Source organism: Scyliorhinus canicula, chromosome 20, assembly GCF_902713615.1.
Source record: "Scyliorhinus canicula chromosome 20, sScyCan1.1, whole genome shotgun sequence".
Classification (NCBI taxonomy): Eukaryota; Metazoa; Chordata; class Chondrichthyes; order Carcharhiniformes; family Scyliorhinidae; genus Scyliorhinus; species Scyliorhinus canicula.
The window spans coordinates 75,049,462-75,071,543 of record NC_052165.1 but is presented as its reverse complement, the minus strand read 5'-3'; the positions used below and the strand labels follow the sequence as shown (position 1 = coordinate 75,071,543).

Genomic DNA, 22,082 nt, shown 5'->3' with positions numbered 1-22,082 from the left:
TATGTATATCACAAACAACAGTGGTCCAAGCACGGATCCCTGTGGAACACCACTAGTCATAGAACATAGAACATAGAACATTACAGCGCAGTACGGGCCCTTCGGCCCTCGATGTTGCGCCGACCCGTGAAACCATCTGAAGCCTATCTGACCTACACTATTCCATTTTCATCCATATGTCTATCCAGTGACCACTTAAATGCCCTTAAAGTTGGCGAGTCTACTACTGTTGCAGGCAGGGCGTTCCACATCCCTACTACTCTCTGAGTAAAGAAACTGCCTCTGACATCTGTCCTATATCTACCATCACTCAATTTAAAGCTATGTCCCCTCGTGTTGGTCATCACCATGCGAGGAAAAAAGACTCTCACTGTCCACCCTATCTAACCCTCTGACTATCTTATATGTCTCTATTAAGTCACCTCTCAGCCTTCTCCTCTCTAACGAAAACAACCTCAAGTCCCTGATCCTTTCCTCGTTAGACCTTCCCTCCATACCAGGCAACATCCTAGTAAATCTCCTCTGAACCCTTTCCAAAGCTTCCACATCCTTCCTATAATGTGGTGACCAGAACTGCACGCAGTACTCCAGGTGCGGCCGCACCAGAGTTATGTACAGCTGCAGCATGACCTCGTGGCTCCGAAACTCAATCCCCCTACTGATAAAGACTAGCACACCATATGCCTTCTTAACAGCCCTATTAATCTGGCTGGCAACTTTCAGGGATTTAGAGATAGAGAAATACAGCACAGAACAGGCCCTTCGGCCCACGATGTTGCGCCGAACTTTTGTCCTAGATTTTTCATGGCCAATTCACCCAACCTGCACATCTTTGGACTGTGGAGGAAACCGGAGTACCCGGAGGAAACCCACGCAGTCACGGGGAGGATGTGCAGACTCCACACAGACAGTGACCCAAGTCGAAATCGAACTTGGGATCCTGGAGCTGTGAAGCAATTGTGCTATCCACAATGCTACCATGCTGCTCTTAAGAAGTTAACCTACACTCCATTATTCTACCCTAATCCATGTACCTATCCAATAGCCGCTTGAAGGTCCCTAACGTTTCCGACTCAACTACTTCCACAGGCAGTGCATTCCATGCCCCCACTACTCTCTGGGTAAAGAACCTACCTCTGACATCCCCTCTATATCTTCCACCATTTACCTTAAATTTATGTCCCCTTGTAATGGTGTGTCTACCCGGGGAAAAAGTCTCTGACTGTCTACTCTATCTATTCCCCTGATCATCTTATAAACCTCTATCAAGTCGCTCCTCATCCTTCTCCGTTCTAATGAGAAAAGGCCGAGCACCCTCAACCTTTCATCGTATGACCTACTCTCCATTTCAGGCAACACCCTGGTAAATCTCCTTTGCACCTTTTCCAAAGCTTCCACATCCTTCCTAAAATGAGGCGACCAGAACTGCACACAGTACTCCAAATGTGGCCTGACCAAGGTTTTGTACAGCTGCATCACCACCTCACGGCTCTTAAATTCAATCCCTCTGCTAATGAACGCTAACACACCATAGGCCTTCTTCACAGCTCTATCCACTTGAGTGGCAACTTTCAAAGATCTATGAACATAGACCCCAAGATCTCTCTGCTCCTCCACATTGCCAAGAACCCTACCGTTAACCCTGTATTCCGCATTCATATTTGTCCTTCCAAAATGGACAACCTCACACTTGTCAGGGTTAAACTCCATCTGCCACTTCTCAGCCCAGCTCTGCATTCTATCTATGTCTCTTTGAAGCCGACAACAGCCCTCCTCACTATCCACAACTCCACCAATCTTCGTATCATCTGCAAATTTACTGACCCACGCTTCAACTCCCTCATCCAAGTCGTTAATGAAAATCACAAACAGCAGAGGACCCAGAACTGATCCCTGCGGTACACCACTGATAACTGGGCTCCAGGCTGAATATTTGCCATCCACCACCACTCTCTGTCTTCTATCGGTTAGCCAGTTTGTTATCCAACTGGCCAAATTTCCCACTATCCCATGCCTCCTTACTTTCTGCACAAGCCTACAATGGGGAACCTTATCAAATGCCTTACTAAAATCCATGTACACTACATCCACTGCTTTACCTTCATCCACATGCTTGGTCACCTCCTCAAAGAAGTCAATAAGACTTGTAAGGCAAGACCTACCCCTCACAAATCCGTGCTGACTATCCCTAATCAAGCAGTGCCTTTCCAGATGCTCAGAAATCCTATCCCTCAGTACCCTTTCCATTACTTTGCCTACCACCGAAGTAAGACTAACTGACCTGTAATTCCCAGGGTTATCCCTATTCCCTTTTTTGAACAGGGGCACGACATTCGCCACTCTCCAATCCTCTGGTACCACCCCTGTTGACAGCAGAGCGAAAAGATCATTGCCAACGGCTCTGCAATTTCATTTCTTGCTTCCCATAAAATCCTTGGATATATCCCATCAGGCCCGGGGGACTTGTCTATCCTCAAGTTTTTCAAAACGCGCAACACATCTTCCTTCCTGACAAGTATCTCCTCGAGCTTATCAGTCTGTTTCACACTGTCCTCTCCAACAATATGGCCTCTCTCGTTTGTAAATACTGAAGAAAAATACTTGTTCAAGACCTCTCCTACCTCACATACAATACACAATCTCCCGCTACTGTCCTTGATCGGACCTACCCTCGCTCTAGTCATTCTCATATTTCTCACATATGTGTAAAAGGCCTTGGGGTTTTCCTTGACCCTACCTGCCAAATATTTTTCATGCCCTCTCTTAGCTCTCCTAATCCCTTTCTTCAGTTCCCTCCTGGCTATCTTGTATCCCTCCAGCGCCCTGTCTGAACCTTGTTTCTTCAGCCTTACATAAGTCTCCTTCTTCCTCTTAACAAGACATTCAACCTCTCTTGTCAACCATGGTTTCCCTCACTCGACCATCTCTTCCCTGCCGACAGGGACATACATATCAAAGACACGCAGTACCTGTTCCTTGAACAAGTTCCACATTTCACTTGTGTCCTTCCCTGACAGCCTATGTTCCCAACTTCTGCACTTCAATTCTTGTCTGACAGCATTGTATTTACCCTCCCCCAATTATAAACCTTGCCCTGTTGCACGCACCTATCCCTCTCCATAACTAAAGTGAAAGTCACAGAATTGTGGTCACTACCTCCAAAATGCTCCTCCACTAACAAATCTATCACCTGCCCTGGTTCATTACCAAGTACTAAATCCAATATGGCCTCCCTCCGGTCAGACAATCTACATACTGTGTCAGAAAAGCTTCCTGGACACACTGCACAAACACTACCCCATCCAAACTATTTGATCTAAAGAGTTATGTACCTGGATGCCGAGATCTCTCTGTTCATCTACACTACCAAGAATCTTGCCATTAGCCCAGTACTCTGCATTCCTGTTACTCCTTCCAAAGTGAACCACCTCACACTTTTTCTGCATTAAACTCCATCTGCCACCTCTCAGCCCAGCTCTGCAGCTTATCTATGTCCCTCTGTATCCTATAACATCCTTCAGCACTATCCACAACTCCACCGACTTTTGTGTCATCTGCAAATTTACTAACCCATCCTTCTGCACCCCTCTTCCAGGTCATTATAAAAATGACAAACAGCAGTGGCCCCAAAACAGATCCTTGCGGTACACCACTAGTAACTGAACTCCAGGATGAACATTTGCCATCAACCACACCCTCTGTCTTCTTTCAGATAGCCAATTACTGATCCAAACCACTAAATCACCTTCAATCCCATACTTCCTTATTTTTCTGCAATAGCCTACCGTGGGGAACCTTATCAAACGCCTTACTGAAATCCATATACACCACATCAACCCGCTTTACCCTCATCCACCTGTTTGGTCACCTTCTCAAAAAACTCAATAAGGTTTGTGAGGCATGACCTACCCTTCACAAAACCGTGTTGACTATCGCTAATCAACTTGTTCATCTTTCTCCATTTTGAGACACTCCCTTCCACCACTACTCTCTGTCTCCTGTTGCCCAGCCAGTTCGATCATCGATGCAGCTGGATGATCTGGCAGAGCCAACAGCAAACTAGACGCTACGTGCAGACTCCTGATGGAAACGGTAAAAGATGACAAGCTGCTCAACGTCTTCAGCAACCCTGCAGACGGAGCGCAGCGTAGATGAAAAATGAAAATGAAAATCGCTTATTGTCATAAGTAGGCTTCAAATTAAGTTACTGTGAAAAGCCCTAGTCGCCATATTCCGGCGCCTGTTCGGGGAGGCTGTTACGGGAATCGAACCTGCTGCTGGCCTGCTTGGTCTGCTTTCAAAGCCAGCAATTTAGCCCAGTGTGCTAAACAGCCCCTGATGACAAGCCCAGACGACAAGCTGCTCGACGTCTTCAGCAACCCTGCAGACGGAGCGCAGCGTAGATATACATGGTCATGCCAGACGGGTCCGTCCGCTCCAGGGTACACTTCTTCTTTGTGGTCCTGTTCTTTCATGGTCAGGTCCATGGTGTCAGCTTGCTGTAAAGAGGGAAGGCATACGGCACTTGGGCAACTCAAAACTATAGGGCATCGCTTCTCGGCCTTTTGGCTAAGATCAAGTGTAGAGCACTTGATCGGGGGAAGCTAAGGATTTCGATCTTGATGTCGATCGTGGATTGGAGAGACTGAAGACTTTGAAGAAACGTTTGAGCTCGGCTGCTATTGGTGGATCTTCATGCTGGTCTAAACCTTTGGTTTAGGCCTAACGCCGGTACAGTCAAGAGTCAACGTCTGAGCTATGACCACTGCTGCATCCCGACCACCAGGCTGGACGGTGCGAAACACTGTCCTAGTCACAGTGACGAAGTCGGAAGGGAAGTCGCCTGTGGATCGGATCTTCTTCGTGAAGCGGGTACTGATCGACTGCTGCGGGTTTCAAGCAACAGATATCTTTCGCCTTGCAAGATTTCCCCAACAACGGTTATTTGCGATGTCACCTTCAGGAATGTTGCTGTAATTGCATCAGTTTCTTCGATGTGTTAAAAGGAAAAGGCAACCAGAGCACCCCTGTCTATCCTGACTGTGGAGCCTCTGTTCACGTTACCGTCGCAGAGAAACCGGGTTGTTACGCTGCACACGTACAACCCCCCACGTCCCCGTGTCTGATGTGCTTACGTTCCTCGCCAGGTACGTCGACTTGAAAGTGACAGCATGCAACCTAAAGGACACCTTTGGCATCCTGGACAAGCGAGCACCAGGTCAAGGTAACCCTGAGAACGACGCCAATGGAACCATCTTGCACCCACCCTCCAGTTTCACCATTGGAGGAAACCGAGGCTACCTCTACTACGGGGGGCAGCCACGAGTATGTCACACCTGTGGTAAAGCGGGGCACATGGCCGCCAACTGCAACGTCACCTTCTGCAAAAACTGCAAGCAGGAGGGGCACATGACAAAGGACTGTAAGCAAGACAAGGACTGCAACCTGTGTGGGGAGGCCGGCCATCTGTACAGGGACCTGCCCAAAACGTGGGGCAACCTATGTGCAGATCATCAGCGGTGGAGTCCAAAAGGCAACCACACAGGAGGGTCAGGCACCCTCCATCGACAAGGACACCACACCACAGAATGCCGAAATTCTACAGACAGGCCCTCAACAGAATGCGAAGGCCACCAGCACAGCCTGACAAAACAACCACACTCCCACCTGGCGAGGAACACGCGACAGCCGAGGATGGAACAAAGATTGACGCGAAGCTGCTCGACGTCTTCAGAAACCCTGCAGACGGAGCGCAGCGTAGATACACATGGTCACGGCCAGATGGGTCCGTCCGTTCCAGAATAGATTTCTTTTTGTGTCCGTGCATTTCACGGTCAGGCCCACCGACGTCAAGCCGGTGTTCTTCTCTGACCACTGCCTCCTACTGGCTGACTGCCACCTGCAGGAAAACCAGGGAGTGGGCAGGGGGACATAGAAGCTAAATGTAAAACTGTTGACCCCAGAGAACCTCCAGGAACTCAAAAGGGTTACAAAGGTTGTTGAACCGTGGAAACCCTCTTTGAGTCTCCACATCTCTGGTGGGAAGCAATCAAGGGGAACATCAAAAGGTTCTTCATCCTCCAGGGTGTTCAAAAGGTGAGAGAGAGACGAGGGTCACGACAATGGCAGCAGAAAAGCATGCAAAATTTGCTCAGCTGCAGTCGATGGGGGTTGATGTCAAGGAGGATCTCCAAGAGGTGAAGGGGCCAGCAAGCCTCGCTCTACACCCTCGGAGGCCTCCAAGGTTATCTTCCAGATCAAATCTGGAGTCAGGCAAGGCTGCCCTCTCTCCTCGGCCCTGTTTGTCTGCTGCATAGAACCTTTTGCCGAGTCCATCAGGAAGGATCCGGGTATGAGAGGGGTGACGATCCCAGGCAGTGGAGGTGTGCAAGTCAAGACCTCCCTGTACATGGACGACGTCGCCGTTTTCTGCTCGGATCCCGCGTCTGTACGCAGGCTCTTGGACACCTGCGACCAGTTTGAACTGGCCCCAGGAGCCAAGGAAAACCGCGGCAAGAGCGAGGCCATGTTCTTTGGGAACTGGGCCGACCGGTCCTTTGTCCCCTTCACGGTCAGGTCAGATTACCTGAAGGTGCTGGGGATATGGTTCGGAGTGGCTGGGTCGTGCACCAAAAACTGGGAGGAGCGCATTGCTATAGCAAAACAAAAACTGGGCTGGCGGGAGCAACGCTCCCTCTCCATTGCGGCAAAACACTGGTCATCAGGTGTGAGGTACTCTCGGTGTTACTGTAAGTGGCGCAGGTCTGGCCCATCACTCGGACCTACGCCGCAGCAGTCACCCGGGCCATCTTCAAATTCATTTGGAGATCCAAGATGGACCGGGTCCGAAGAGACATAATGTACAAGCCTCTAGATAAAGGAGGGACGAACGTACACAACGCCGCCCTCACTCTGATGGCCACCTTTGTGTGTAACTGCATCAAGCTGTGCGTAGACCCCGGGTATGCAAACACCAAGTGTCACTACATAATGAGTTTCTACCTGTCTGGTCCAAAGTACATGGACGAAGTGTTGCGAAGGATGGGCCTGGCCTCATTGCCGCGGAACGCTCCAAGTAGTTGGACCGTGCCGTACCACCTGTCCTTCGTGGAAAAGTTTTTGAAGAAAAACACCTTTGACCACAAAGCAATGAAGGAGTGGTCAGCACGTAATGTCCTCGAGACCCTCAGAGAAAAGGAGACTGTGGAGGACGTTGGATGGTTCCCTGAGCAGACTGTCAGAACCATCTGGCAGAATGCCTCATCACCAGAACTTTCAAACAAGCACCAAGACCTAGCTTGGCTGGTGATGAGAAAGGCCCTCCCTGTCAGATTCTTCATGTACACCCGAAGGCTCAGCACCGTTGCACGCTTCCCTCGGAGTGGATGTGGGGAAGAAGAGACAGTCACACACCTCCTTGTAGAATGTGCCTTTGCAAAGAAGGTCTGGAGTGAGATGCAGTGGTATCTGTCAAGGTTCATCCCGAGCAGCTCAGTAACACAGGACTCTGTGCTCTACGGACTGTTTCCAGGGACTCACACCGAGACAAATATCAACTGCTGCTGGAAGGTCATCAACTCGGTGAAAGACGCTCTTTGGTCTGCCCGAAACCTGCTGATCTTCCAGTGCAAAGAATTGTCCTCGACCGAGTGTTGCAGACTGGCACATTCCAAGGTCCAGGACTACGTGCTGAGGGACGCACTCAAGCTTGGGGCAGCTGCCGCCAAGGCGCAATGGGGAAAGACCACTGTGTAAGGTCTTACCACCAAATGTACACCGAGGGGTTGGTAACAGTGTAAAACCCCTCGGTCCGGGGTTCTTTTTTCCATTACCACAATGTATGAAAGAAACAAAGTAATGTAAATGTAAATATTGAGGAAAGAACTGTAGCTTATAGTAGGATACGTGTGTAACGTCATCCCAACTGAACTGAAGACAAATGAATGTTACTCAGACGGAAATGTACAGACAAGGCACTTTGAAATGTTCTGTAAAGATTATGATAAATTTTATGAATAAAGTATATTTTTTGAAAAAAAAAACTCTGTTCTTTTCAGTTTAATATCTGGAACGTCCCTGATCTGGGGACCGTATATTAAATTGATTTTTAGAGCAGGGAAATGGAATAGGGGCTTGCTCCATCCATTCCACGCATCAACCTGGTATTGCAGTACCTCCTCGAATGGTGCACATCACCCCTCCATGGGGAATTTCAAACTCAAAAAATAGATTGCACATATCAGTTGGAACTTGGTCTTTTTTCACTAATGCTCCCATTGGTACATCTCTATGCTGCTCTCAGCTTCTGCTTTATGCCTAACGCCAGTATACTTTACGCTCAACCTTTCACCTATGGCTGCAGCGGCATCCCCACCACCAGGCCACCAACTGACAAACACTGTCCCACTTACACTCAACAAGTCGCAACCACACTCGCCTGTCCACAATTTCTTCCAACCTCTCATCGATGGGAATAGCAATGTGACCAACGGCCACCAAATGCCGCGTATTGAAAACAAGGTCACAATCCAGCCAAAGAAACAAAGAAGCAGCAACAACACAAGCGGGAACCGACCTGCAACCCCAACACACACTGACCGCCACGACGGTCAGCAGGGCTACAATACCACCCCCCCCCCCCCATGCACATCCATCAAGTTCACGGAAACACTGCGGACCAGGACAGCTTCCTCAGCCCTGCAACTGTGCAAAAGTTTGCGAGCACCACCGCATGCTGGCGAACATTGAACAGCTCGAACACCCAACTGTATAGACTCTGGACTCTGAGACTGGTAAATCTACCTTTTTAAAATGGGATTTTAAATTGCAGCCATTAATCTGCGAAGCATTAAAGATACTTTGCGGTGTGTAGCCACACTCGGCTACTTAGCAAATGTGAGAACCGTCCTACTGTTCCTGCAGGAGTGTAGGATTCTGCACCTCAGCAACTACAGGCGCTGGTTGAGCTGGTAGTCCCATGGGCCATCCAGCTGGTCAGGAGGAAACGATTGTCGTTCCTCTGGCCTGGGTAGTCTGCTGCAGGGAGGCAACTTCACCATCTCCGGCGTTAAGGATGTGGTGGGCGGACGCCTCCTCGTAGAAGACATCAACTACAAAAACGCCCCACTCAGACTCATTAATGTGTATGCCCCGGCCGTAAAGAGTGAGCGGCTGGCAGTACTTCAGCAACTCCCACTGCTGTTGGCCACTTCCAAGCCGGTCATTCTGGGTGGTGACTTCAACTGGATCATTGATGCAGCTGGATGATCTGGCAGAGCCAACAGCAAACTAGACGCTACATGCAGAGTCCTGATGGAAACGGTAAAAGACGACAAGCTGCTCGACATATTCAGCAATCCTGCAGACGGAGCGCAGCGTAGCTACACATGGTCCGCTCCAGGGTAGACTTCTTCTTTGTGTCCTGTGCTATCACGGTCAGGTCCACCGATGTCAAGCCGGTGTTCTTCTCTGACCACTGTCTCCTACTGGCCGACTGCCACCTGCAGAAAAGTCAGGCGCGGTCAGGGGGACATGGAAGCTTAATGTGAAACTGTTGACTCCAGAGAACCTCGAGGAACTGAAAGAAAAGTATGCAGAATTTGCTCCAGCTGCAGTCGATGGGGGTTGATGTCAAGGAGGATCTCCAAGAGGTTAAGAGCCAGCGAGCCTCGCTCTATTGGGGAGAATGCTGGGAGGTGGAGTTGAAATGCCCATCAGCCATGATTGAATGGCGGAGTGGACTCGATGGGCCGAATGGCCTTACTTCCACTCCTATGTCTTATGGTCTTATGGTCTTATACCTCAGAGGCCTGCAAGGTTATCTTCCGTTCCAGAGTCTGCTCCGCGCTTGCTCTTCTTTTTCCAAAAGGTGCACAGAGAGACCTCTGTGATCAGCAGCCTGAAGGAAGAAGATGGCTCTGTAAAGTCATCGGCAGTCTGGCATCCTGAGGATCAGCAAATTATTTTCTGCCGGACTGTATGAAGAATTGGAGTTCATGTGACCCTTCTACAGAACTGGCGAGGGATAGAAATGTAATAATTATATAGTTGCAGAGGTGGGTGGGGCAGAATGGAAGGTCAGGGGTAGGCAGAGCTAAGGAGAGATTGACAAAGATGTCATGGTCATGAGACAAGTGGGGTGTTCATGGTGCCATCGAGGACTGGGGAAGTGTTTTAGCTGCACAAAGGTGAGAGATATCAGAATGTATTAATAGGAGAACAGAGGTCAGTGCTCAGTGAGAGCACTGTGGGAGAGGGGTGGGGTTGTATTGGGACAAGTAAAGGGAACCAAGAAAACACAAAAAACGTATTTTGAAAAGTTGGGAGGAAGTGATATTTGTGAATGGCAGGCACGCATCATCATCATCAGGGAAAAGGCATGCAAAGTAATTGAGAGAGGTAGAAAAAAATCAGTCAGAAGAAGGACATGAAATAAACATTCCAGAATGGAGGTGCAGGAAACAGACAAAGTAGAAATAAAGAGAAAATAACTTGGTAGCATTCTGAATGATCAGAGAAAATGCTGGAAAAACACAGCAGACGCAAAAGGAACAAAACAACCCACACTCTGCAGTGTCCCTATACCTCCATTCCTCCTTCCAGAAGCTGGCACGACTGCCAAATACATCCCCAGCACTCCTATTTTTAAGAGCACAGCACGAGTGGTTAGAATCTGCAATGCACTGCCTGAGAGTTTCAACAATAAGAAGTCTTCCAACACCAGGTTAAAGTCCAACAGGTTTGTTTAAAATGACTAGCTTTCGGAACACTGCTCCTTCCTAAGATGCTCCGAAAGCTCGTGGTTTGAAACAAACCTATTGGATTTGAACCTGGTGTTGTAATACTTCTTACTGTGCTCACCCCGGTTCAACGCCCGCATCTCCACATCATGAGAGAGTTTCAAGCCGGCCTTTCAAAAGACAATGGGATAATTATCAGAAGGGAAAATATTTGCAGGGCTATGGGAAAAGGCAGGGCGAGTGGCACCAGGCGAGTTGGTTGCTGCTGCTGCTGCAGGCAAGTGTTTTCAAAAGCTTGCTCAGCAGCAACCGCCTGTGACAGTGACGTGCCTGTGGATAGGCTCCGCCCTCTCCCATCTGATTGGTGGCGACCTGGTCATCTACATAACTGTCATGTAGTCTGGCTGAAAAAGGAGGAGAGAGACAAGTTCTGTCAATATGAATCTCGTGTCCCAATAAGAACGGCGAAGAGCAATAATTCAAGAGTGAAAGTGTCAGTGTTTACATCGAAAAGGCTTTGAATGTTGTCAGCCTGCTGTAAAAGAGGGAAGGCATACGGCACTTGGGCAACTCAAAACTATAGGGTATCGCTTCTCGGCCTTTTGGCTAAGATCAAGTGTAGTTTCTGTTCTTTTCAGTTTAATATCTGGAACGTCCCTGATCTGGGGACCATATATTAAATTGATTTTTAGAGCAGGGAAATGGAATAGGGGCTTGCTCCGTCCATTCCACGCATCAACCTGGTATTGCAGTACCTCCTCGAATGGTGCACACCACCTCTCCATGGGGAATTTCAAAATCAAAAAGTAGATTGCGCAAACCAATTCCCATTTTGGACTGCTACTTTTTTTGCCCTTATGCTCCCATTGCTGCATCTCTATGCTGCTCTCAGCTTCTGCTTTACGCCTAACGCCAGTATACTTTACGCTCAACCTTTCACCTATGGCTGCAGCGGCATCCCCACCACCAGGCCACCAACTGACAAACACTGTCCCACTTACACTCATCAAGTCACAACCCCCACGTCCCCGTGTCTGATGTGCTTACGTTCCTCGCCAGGTACGTCGACTTCAAAAGTGACAGCATACAACTAAAGGACACCTTTGGCATCTGGACATGCGAGCACCAGGTCAAGGTAATCCTGAGAAAGAACGCCAATGGAACCATCTTGCACCCACCCTCCAGTTTCGCCATTGGAGGAAACCGAGGCTACCTCTACTACGGGGGGCAGCCACGAGTATGTCACACCTGTGGCAAAGCGGGGCACATGGCCGCCAACTGCAACGTCACCTTCTGCAAAAACTGCAAGCAGGAGGGGCACATGACAAAGGACTGTAAGCAAGACAAGAACTGCAACCTGTGTGGGGAGGCCGGCAATCTTTACAGGGACTGCCCAAAACGTGGGGCAACCTATGCGCAAATCATCAGCGGTGGAGTCAAAAAGGCAACCATACAGGAGGTACAGGCACCCTCCATCGACAAAGACACCACACCACAGAATGCCGAAACTCTACAGCAAGGCCCTCAACAGAATGTGGAGGCCCCAGCACAGCCTGACAAAACAACCCCACTCCCATCTGGTGAGGAACACGAGACAACCGAGGATGGAACAAAGAGTGAAGAGCGCTGGGAAACGGCAGGCACAAGAAAAGCAAAGAGGAAAATGAAAAATGAAACAAAGAAATCCCCGACGGGGAATGGTAAAAAGCAGCAACTCAACAGCGCCGACAACTCCTGCGATGAAGGCGAGCAATCAAAGAATAGGCCTCAATTAAAGAGGCAAAGCACCAATTTGGGAGGGGATGCACAGAACCCCCAGACCACAGACAGGAACAAAAACAAAACTCAACCAGAGCACCAACCTCTGGACGATGGGAATCGGCCTACAACCCCAACACCCGCTGACTTCCACGCCGGGCACAATGGCTACACCCCCACCCCCTCCACATTGCACATCCATCAGGTTCAAGACCACACTGAGGACAATGGCAGCTTCCTAAACCATGAAACGGTAAAACATTTTGAGAACACCACCGGCATGACGGGGAATTTTGAACAGCTGGAACAACCAACTGAAATGGACTCTGAAACCTGAGACTGGTAAATCTACTCTTTTTAAAATGGGTTTTAAAATTGCATCAATTAATGTGCGAAGCATTAAAGATACTTCGCGGTGTGTAGCCACACTCGGCTACTTTGAAAATGTAAGAGCCGACCTACTGTTTCTGCAGGAGTGTGGGATTCCACACCTCAGCAACTACAGGCGCTGGTCGAGCTGGTGGTCCCACGGGCCATCCATCTGGTCAGGAGGAAACGACTGTCGTTCCTCCGGCCTGGGTATTCTGCTACGGGGAGGCAATTTCACCATCTCCGACGTTAAGGAGGTGGTGGGGGGATGCCTCCTAGTAGCAGACGTCAAATACAAAAACACCCCTATCAGACTTATTAACGTGTATGCCCCAGCCGTAAAAACTGAGCGACTGGCTGTCCTTCAGCAACTACCACTGCTGTTGGCCACCTCCATGCCGGTCATCCTGGGCGGTGACTTCAACTGCATCATCGATGCGGATGGACGATCTGGCAGAGCCGGCAGCAAACTAGACGCTACGTCCAGACTCCTGATGGAAACGGTAAAAGACGCCAAGCTGCTCGACGTCTTCAGCAACCCTGGAGACGGAGCGCAGCGTAGATACACATGGTCACGGCCAGATGGGTCCGTCCGTTCCAGAATAGATTTCTTTTTTGTGTCCCGTGCTTTCACGGTCAGGCCCACCGACGTCAAGCCGGTGTTCTTCTCTGACCACTGCCTCCTACTGGCTGACTGCCACCTGCAGGAAAACCAGGGGGTAGGCAGGGGGACATGGAAGCTAAATGTAAAACTGTTGACCCCAGAGAACCTCCAGGAACTCAAAAGGGATTACAAAGGTTGGAGAACCGTGAAACCCCTTTTTGAGTCTCCACATCTCTGGTGGGAAGCAATCAAGGGGAACATCAAAAGGTTCTTCATCCTCAAGGGCATACAGAAGGTGAGAGAGAGAGACGAGGGGTCACAATCAGGCTCCAGAAAAGCATGCAAAACTTACTCCAGCTGCAGTCGATGGGGGTTGATGTCAAGGAGGATCTCCAAGAGGTGAAGAGCCAGCAGGCCTCTCTCTACACCTCGGAGGCCTCCAAGGTCATCTTCCGGTCCAGAGTCCGCTCTGTGGAGCAGGATGAAAAGTGCTCACGCTTCTTCTTCCAAAAGGTACACAGGGACACCTCTGTGATCAGCAGCCTGAAGGAAGAAGATGGCTCTGTAAAGACATCGCAGTCTGACATACTGAGGATCAGTCAATCCTTCTATGCCAGACTGTATGATCTGAAGCCAACAGACAGCACTGTTACCCAGACCTTCCTGTCGTCTATCACGGAGGTCTTGGACGACAACGAGGGGGAAAACCTGGACAAACCACTAACTCTGGACGAGCTGACAAAGGCCGTCAAGTCCTTTGAGACGAGTAAAACTCCCGGAAGCGACGGCTTACCGGCTGAGTTGTACTTGGCTCTGTGGGACTGGATGGGCCCAGACCTGCTGGAAGTGTACGAGAGTATGCTTCTGGATGGCAGCATGTCAGAATCCATGCGGAAAGGCATCATCACCCTCATCTACAAGCAGAAGGGGGAAAGGGAAGAAATTAGAAATTGGCGACCCATTTCACTGTTAAATGTGGATTACAAAATCTTAGCCAAAGTCATCGCCAATCGGGTCAAGTCTGCTCTGGAGTCGGTGATCCACCCCGACCAGACCTGTGCTGTACCCGGCAGGAAGATCTCTGACAGCCTCGCGCTGCTCAGGGATACGATCGCCTACGTGCAGGACAGGAGGGTGGACACCTGCCTCATCAGCCTTGACCAGGGGAAAGCTTTTGACAGAATATCGCACACCTACATGATGGATGTGCTCTCCAAAATGGGGTTTGGGGAGGGAATTCGCAATTGGATCAAACTGCTCTACACAAACATCTATAGCGCAGTCTCAATCAATGGGTGGGAATCAGAAAACTTCCTGATCAAATCTGGAGTCAGGCAGGGCTGCCCTCTCTCCTCGGCACTTTTTGTGTGCTGCATAGAACCTTTTGCTGAGTCCATCAGGAAGGATCCGGACATGAGAGGGGTGACGATCCCTGGCAGCGGAGGCACGCAAGTCAAGACCTCCCTGTACATGGACGACGTCGCCGTCTTCTGCTCGGATCCCGCGTCTGTACGCAGGCTCTTGGACACCTGCGACCAGTTTGAACTGGCCTCAGGAGCCAAGGTAAACCGCGGCAAGAGCGAGGCCATGTTCTTTGGGAACTGGGTCGACCGATCCTTTGTCCCCTTCACGATCAGGTCAGATTACCTGAAAGTGCTGGGGATATGGTTCGGAGCGGCTGGGGCATGCACCAAAAACTGTGAGGAACGAATTACCAAAGCAAAACAGAAACTGGGCTGGTGGGAGCAACGCTCCCTCCCCATTGCGGGCAAAACCCTGGTCATCAGGTGTGAGGTACTCTTGGTGTTACTGTACGTGGCGCAGGTCTGGCCCATCACTCGGACCTACGCCGCAGCAGTCACCCGGGCCATCTTCAAATTCATTTGGAGATCCAAGATGGACCGGGTCCGAAGAGACACAATGTACAAGCCTCTAGGTAAAGGAGGGAGGAACGTACCCAACGTCGCCCTCATCCTGATGGCCACCTTTGTGTGCAACTGCATCAAGCTGTGCGTAGACCCCGGGTATGCAAACACCAAGTGTCACTACATACTGAGGTTCTACCTGTCCCCGGTGTTACGAAGGATGGGCCTGGCCTCATTGCCGCGGAACGCTCCAAGTAGTTGGACCGTACCGTACCACCTATCCTTCGTGGAAAATTTTTTGAAGGAAAACACCTTTGACCACAAATCAATGAAGCAGTGGTCAGCACGTAATGTCCTCGAGACCAGGAGACTGTGGAGGACGTTGGATGGTTCCCTGAGCAGACTGTCAGAGCCATCTGGCAGAATGCCTCATCACCAGAACTTTCAAACAAGCACCAAGACCTAGCTTGGCTGGTGGTGAGAAGGGCCCTCCCTGTCAGATCCTTCATGCACACCCGAAGGCTCAGCATCAATGCACGCTGCCCTCGGAGTGGTTGTGGGGGAAATGAAACAGTCACACACCTCCTTGTGGAATGTGCCTTTGCAAAACAGGTCTGGAGTGAGATGCAGTGGTATCTGTCAAGGTTCATCCCGAGCAGCTCTGTGACACAGGACTCTGTGCTCTATGGACTGTTTCCAGGGACCCACACCGAGACAGATATCAACTGCTGCTGGAAGGTCATCAACTCGGTGAAAGACGCTCTTTGGTCTGCCCGAAACTTGCTGATCTTCCAGTGCAAAGAACTGTCCTCGACCGAGTGTTGCCGACTGGCACATTCCAAGGTCCAGGACTACGTGCTGAGGGACGCACTCAAGCTTGGGGCAGCTGCCGCCAAGGCGCAATGGGGGAAGACCACAGTGTAAGGTCTTACCAGCAAATGTACACCGAGGGGTTGGTAACAGTGTAAAACCCCTCGGTCCGGAGTTCCTTTTTTCCATTACCAGAATGTATGTATGAAAGAAACAAAATAATGTAAATATTGAAAAAAGAACTGTAACTTATAGTAGGATACGTGTGCAAAGTTATCCCAATGGAATTGACGACAAATGAATGTAACTGAGACGGAAATGTACAGTCAAGGCATTTTGGAATGTTCTGTAAAGATTATGATAAATTTTATGAATAAAGTATATTTTTTGAAAAAAAAATAAAAATCTGTTCTTATCAGTTTAAAGAAACAAAGTAATGTAAATATTGAAAAAAGAACTGTAACTTATAGTAGGATACGTGTGCAACGTTATCCCAATGGAATTGACGACAAATGAATGTAACTGAGACGGAAATGTACAGTCAAGGCATTTTGAAATGTTCTGTAAAGATTATGATAAATTTTATGAATAAAATATATTCTGTTCTTTTCAGTTTAATATCTGGAACGTCCCTGATCTGGGGACCATATATTAAATTGATTTTTAGAGCAGGGAAATGGAATAGGGGCTTGCTCCGTCCATTCCACGCATCAACCTGGAACCTCCTCGAATGGTGCACACCACCCCTTCATGGGGAATTTCAAACTCAAAAAATAGATTGCACATACCAATTCCCATTTTGGACTGCTACCTTTTTTTGCACTTCTGCTCCCATTGCTGCATCTCTATGCTGCTCTAAGTCTCTACTTTACGCCTAACGCCAGTGCGCTTTACGCTCAACCTTTCACCTATGGCTGCAGCGGCATCCCCACCACCAGGCCACAAACTGACAAACACTGTCCCACTTACACTCATCAAGTCACAACCACATTCGCCTCTCCACGATTTCTTCCTCAAGCGCCTGCTGCCGCTTTCAAACAACACATTTCTTCTGCTTACAACACTTCCCCAACAATACATATTTTCACCTCACCTTCAACACTCTTGCAGCTTGCATCAAACTGCAACCGAGTGTTGCAGACTGCCACATTCCAAGGTCCAGGACTACGTGCTGAGGGACGCACTCAAGCTTGGGGCAGCTGCCGCCAAGGCGCAATGGGGAAAGACCACTGTGTAAGGTCTTACCACCAAATGTACACCGAGGGGTTGGTAACAGTGTAAAGCCCCTCGGTCCGGGTCTTCAATACCACAATGTATGAAAGAAACAAAGCAATGTAAATATTTAAGAAAGAACTGTAACTTATAGTAGGATACGTGTGTAACGTTATCCCAATTGAATTGAAGAAAGACAAATGAATGTAACTCAGATGGAAATGTACAGCCAAGACAATTTGAAATGTTCTGTAAAGTTTATGATAAATTTTATGAATAAAGTATATTTTTTGGAAAAAAAAACTTGATTGGATTTCTAAGGATTTCGATTTCGATGTTGATCGTGGATTGGACAACACGGAGAGACTGGAGATTTTGAAGAAACGTTTGAGCTCGGCTGCTATTGGTGGATCTTCATGCTGGTCTAAACCTTTGGTTTAGGCCTAACGCCGGTACAGTCAAGAGTCAACGTCTGAGCTATGACCACTGCTGCACCCCGACCCCCAGGCTGGGGAGTGCGAAACACTGTCCGAGTCACAGTGAGGAAGTCGGAAGGGAAGTCGCCTGTGGATCGAATCTTCTTCGTGAAGCGGGTACTGATTGACTGCTGCGGGTTTCAAGCAACAGATATCTTCGCCTTGCAAGATTTCCCCAACAATGGTTATTTCGATGTCACCTTCAGGAATGTTGCTGATTGCATCAAGTTCTTGGATGTGTTTAAAGGAAAAGGCAACCAGAGCACCCTGTCTATCCTGACTGTGGAGCCTCTGTTCACGCTACCATCGCAGAGAAACCGGGTTGTTACGCTGCACACGTACAACCCCCACGTCCCCGTGTCTGATGTGCTTACGTTCCTCGCCAGGCACGTTGACTTGAAAAGTGACAGCATGCAACTAAAGGACACCTTTGGCATCTGGACAAGCGAGCACCAGGTCAAGGTAACCCTGAGAACGAACGCCAATGGAACCATCTTGCACCCACCCTCCAGTTTCGCCATTGGAGGAAACCGAGGCTTCCTCTACTATGTGGGGCAGCCACGAGTATGTCACACCTGTGGCAAAGCGGGGCACCAGGCCGCCAACTGCAACGTCACCTTCTGCAAAAACTGCAAGCAGGAGGGGCACATGACAAAGGACTGTAAGCAAGACAAGAACTGCAACCTGTGTAGGGAGGCCGGCCATCTCTACAGGGACTGCCCAAAACGTGGGGCAACCTATGCGCAAATCATCAGCGGTGGAGTCAAAAAGGCAACCACACAGGAGGTTCAGGCACCCTCCATCGACAAAGACACCACACCACAGAATGCCGAAATTCTACAGAAAGGCCCTCAACAGAATGTGGATGCCCCAGCACAGCCTCATAAAACAACCCCACTCCCATCTGGCGAGGAACACGCAACAGCCGAGGATGGAACAAAGATTGAAGAGCACTGGGAAACGGCAGGCACAAGAAAAGCAAAGAGGAAACTGAAAAATGAAACACAGAAACCCCTGACGGTGAATAGTAAAAAGCGGCAACTCAACAGCGCCGACAACTCCTGCGATGAAGGCGAACAATCTAAGAATAGGCCTCAATTAAAGAGGCAAAGCACCAACGTGGAAGGGGATGCACAGAACCCCCAGACCACAGACAGGAACGAAAACAAAACTCGCCCAGAGCACCAACCTCTGGACGATGGGAACCGGCCTGCAACCCCAACACCCGCTGACTGCCACGCCGGGCACAACGGCTACACCCCCACCCCCTCTACAATGCACATCCATCAGGTTCAAGGCCACACTGAGGACAATGGCAGCTTCCTAAACCCGGCAACTGTGAAACATTTTGAGAACACCACCGGCATGGTGGGGAACTTTGAACAGCTGGAACGACCAACTGGAATAGACTCTGAAATTTGAGACTGGTAAATCTACTCTTTTTAAAATGGGTTTTAAAATTGCATCTATTAATGTGCGAAGTATTAAAGACACTTTGCGGTGTGTAGCCACACTCGGCTACTTAGAAAATGTAAGAGCCGACCTACTGTTCCTGCAGGAGTGTGGGATTCTACACCTCAGCAACTACAGGCGCGTGTCGAGCTGGTGGTCCCACGGGCCATCCATCTGGTCAGGAGGAAACTGTCGTTCCTCCGGCCTGGGTATTCTGCTACGGGGAGGCAATTTCACCATCTCCGACGTTAAGGAGGTGGTGGGTGGACGCCTCCTAGTAGCAGACGTCAAATACAAAAACACCCCTATCAGACTTATTAACGTGTATGCCCCGGCCGTAAAAGCTGAGCGGCTGGCTGTCCTTCAGCAACTACCACTGCTGTTGGCCACCTCCAAGCCGGTCATCCTGGGCGGTGACTTCAACTGCATCATCGATGCAGCTGGACGATCCGGCAGAGCCGACAGCAAACTAGATGCTACGTCCAGACTCCTGATGGAAACGGTAAAAGACGCAAAGCTGCTCGACGTCTTCAGCAACCCTGCAGACGGAGCGCAGCGTAGATACACATGGTCACGGCCAGATGGGTCCGTCCGTTCCAGAATAGATTTCTTTTTTGTGTCCCGTGCTTTCACGGTCAGGCCCACCGACGTCAAGCCGGTATTCTTCTCTGACCACTGCCTCCTACTGGCTGACTGCCACCTGCAGGAAAACCAGGGAGTGGGCAGGGGGACATGGAAGCTGAATGTAAAACTGTTGACCCCAGAGAACCTCCAGGAACTCAAAAGGGATTACAAAGGTTGGAGAACCGTGAAACCCCTCTTTGAGTCTCCACATCTCTGGTGGGAAGCAATCAAGGGGAACATCAAAAGGTTCTTCATCCTCCAGGGCGTTCAAAAGGTGAGAGAGAGACGAGGGGTCATGACAAGGCTCCAGAAAAGCATGCAAAATTTGCTCCAGCTGCAGTCGATGGGGTTGATGTCAAGGAGGATCTCCAAGAGGTGAAGGGCCAGCAAGCCTCGCTCTACACCTCGGAGGCCTCCAAGGTTATCTTCCGGATCAAATCTGGAGTCAGGCAGGGCTGTCCTCTCTCCTCGGCCCTGTTTGTGTGCTGCATAGAACCTTTTGCCGAGTCCATCAGGAAGGATCCGGGTATGAAAGGAGTGACGATCCCAGGCAGCGGAGGCGTGCAAGTCAAAGCCTCCCTGTACATGGACGACGTCGCCGTCTTCTGCTCGGATCCCGCGTCTGTACGCAGGCTCTTGGACACCTGCGACCAGTTTGTACTGGCCTCAGGAGCCAAGGTATACCGCGGCTAGAGCGAGGCCATGTTCTTTGGGAACTGGGCCGACCGGTCCTTTGTCCCCCTTCACGGTCAGGTCAGATTACCTGAAAGTGCTGGGGATATGGTTCGGAGCGGCTGGGGCATGCACCAAAAACTGGGAGGAGCGCATTGCTAAAGTAAAACAGAAACTGGGCTGGTGGGAGAAACGCTCCCTTTCCATTGCAGGCAGAACCCTGGTCATCAGGTGTGAGGTACTCTTGGTGTTACTGTACGTGGCGCAGGTCTGGCCCATCACTCGGACCTACGCCGCAGCAGTCACCCGGGCCATCTTCAAATTCATTTGGAGATCCAAGATGGACCGGGTCCGTAGAGACATAATGTACAAGCCTCTAGAAAAAGGAGGGAGGAACGTACCCAACGCCGCCCTCATCCTGATGGCCACCTTTGTGTGCAGCTGCATCAAGCTGTGTGTAGACCCCGAGTATGCAAACACCAAGTGTCACTACATATTGAGGTTCTACCTGTCCCCGGTGTTACGAAGGATGGGCCTGGCCTCATTGCCGCGGAACGCTCCAAGCAGTTGGACCGTGCCGTACCACCTGTCCTTCGTGGAAAAGTTTTTGAAGAAAAACACCTTTGACCACAAAGCAATGAAGCAGTGGTCAGCACGTAATGTCCTCGAGACCCTCAGAGAAAAGGAGACTGTGGAGGACGTTGGATGGTTCCCTGAGCAGACTGTCAGAACCATCTGGCAGAATGCCTCATCACCAGAACTTTCAAACAAGCACCAAGACCTAGCTTGGCTGGTGGTGAGAAGGGCCCTCCCTGTCAGATTCTTCATGTACACCCGAAGGCTCAGCACCTTTGCACGCTGCCCTCGGAGTGGCTGTGGGGGAGATGAGACGGTCACACACCTCCTTGTGGAATGTGCCTTTGCAAAGAAGGTCTGGAGAAAGATGCAGTGGTATCTGTCAAGGTTCATCCCGAGCAGCTCAGTAACACAGGACTCTGTGCTCTACGGACTGTTTCCAGGAACACACAACGATACAAATATCAACTGCTGCTGGAAGGTCATCAACTCGGTGAAAGACGCTCTTTGGTCTGCCCGAAACCTGCTGATCTTCCAGTGCAAAGAATTGTCCTCGACCGAGTGTTGCAGACTGGCACATTCCAAGGTCCAGGACTACGTGCTGAGGGACGCACTCAAGCTTGGGGCAGCTGCCGCCAAGGCGCAATGGGGAAAGACCACTGTGTAAGGTCTTACCAGCAAATGTACACCGAGGGGTTGGTAACAGTGTAAAGCCCCTCGACCCGGATCTTCAATACCACAATTTATGAAAGAAACAAAGCAATGTAAATAATTAAGAAAGAACTGTAAATTAAAGTAGGATATGTGTGTAACGTTATCCCAAATGAATTGAAGAAAGACAAATGAATGTAACTCAGATGGAAATGAACAGACAAGACAATTTGAAATGTTCTGTAAAGTTTATGATAAATTTTATGAATAAAGT

The 22,082-nt window shown here is 49.7% G+C and overlaps 1 non-coding gene and 2 pseudogenes across 1 annotated transcript; all 3 read left to right on the top strand.

Annotated features, from left to right (window-relative positions):
- The first annotated feature begins 8,022 nt into the window (after nt 1-8,022).
- LOC119955349 lies at nt 8,023-8,196 on the top strand (annotated as a pseudogene).
- Nucleotides 8,197-11,325: 3,129 nt separating this feature from the next.
- Nucleotides 11,326-11,516, top strand: LOC119955336. The gene has a single exon (XR_005458437.1). It is a non-coding gene; the product is annotated as a U2 spliceosomal RNA (small nuclear RNA).
- Nucleotides 11,517-16,720: 5,204 nt separating this feature from the next.
- Nucleotides 16,721-16,889, top strand: LOC119955356 (annotated as a pseudogene).
- Nucleotides 16,890-22,082: the final 5,193 nt, after the last annotated feature.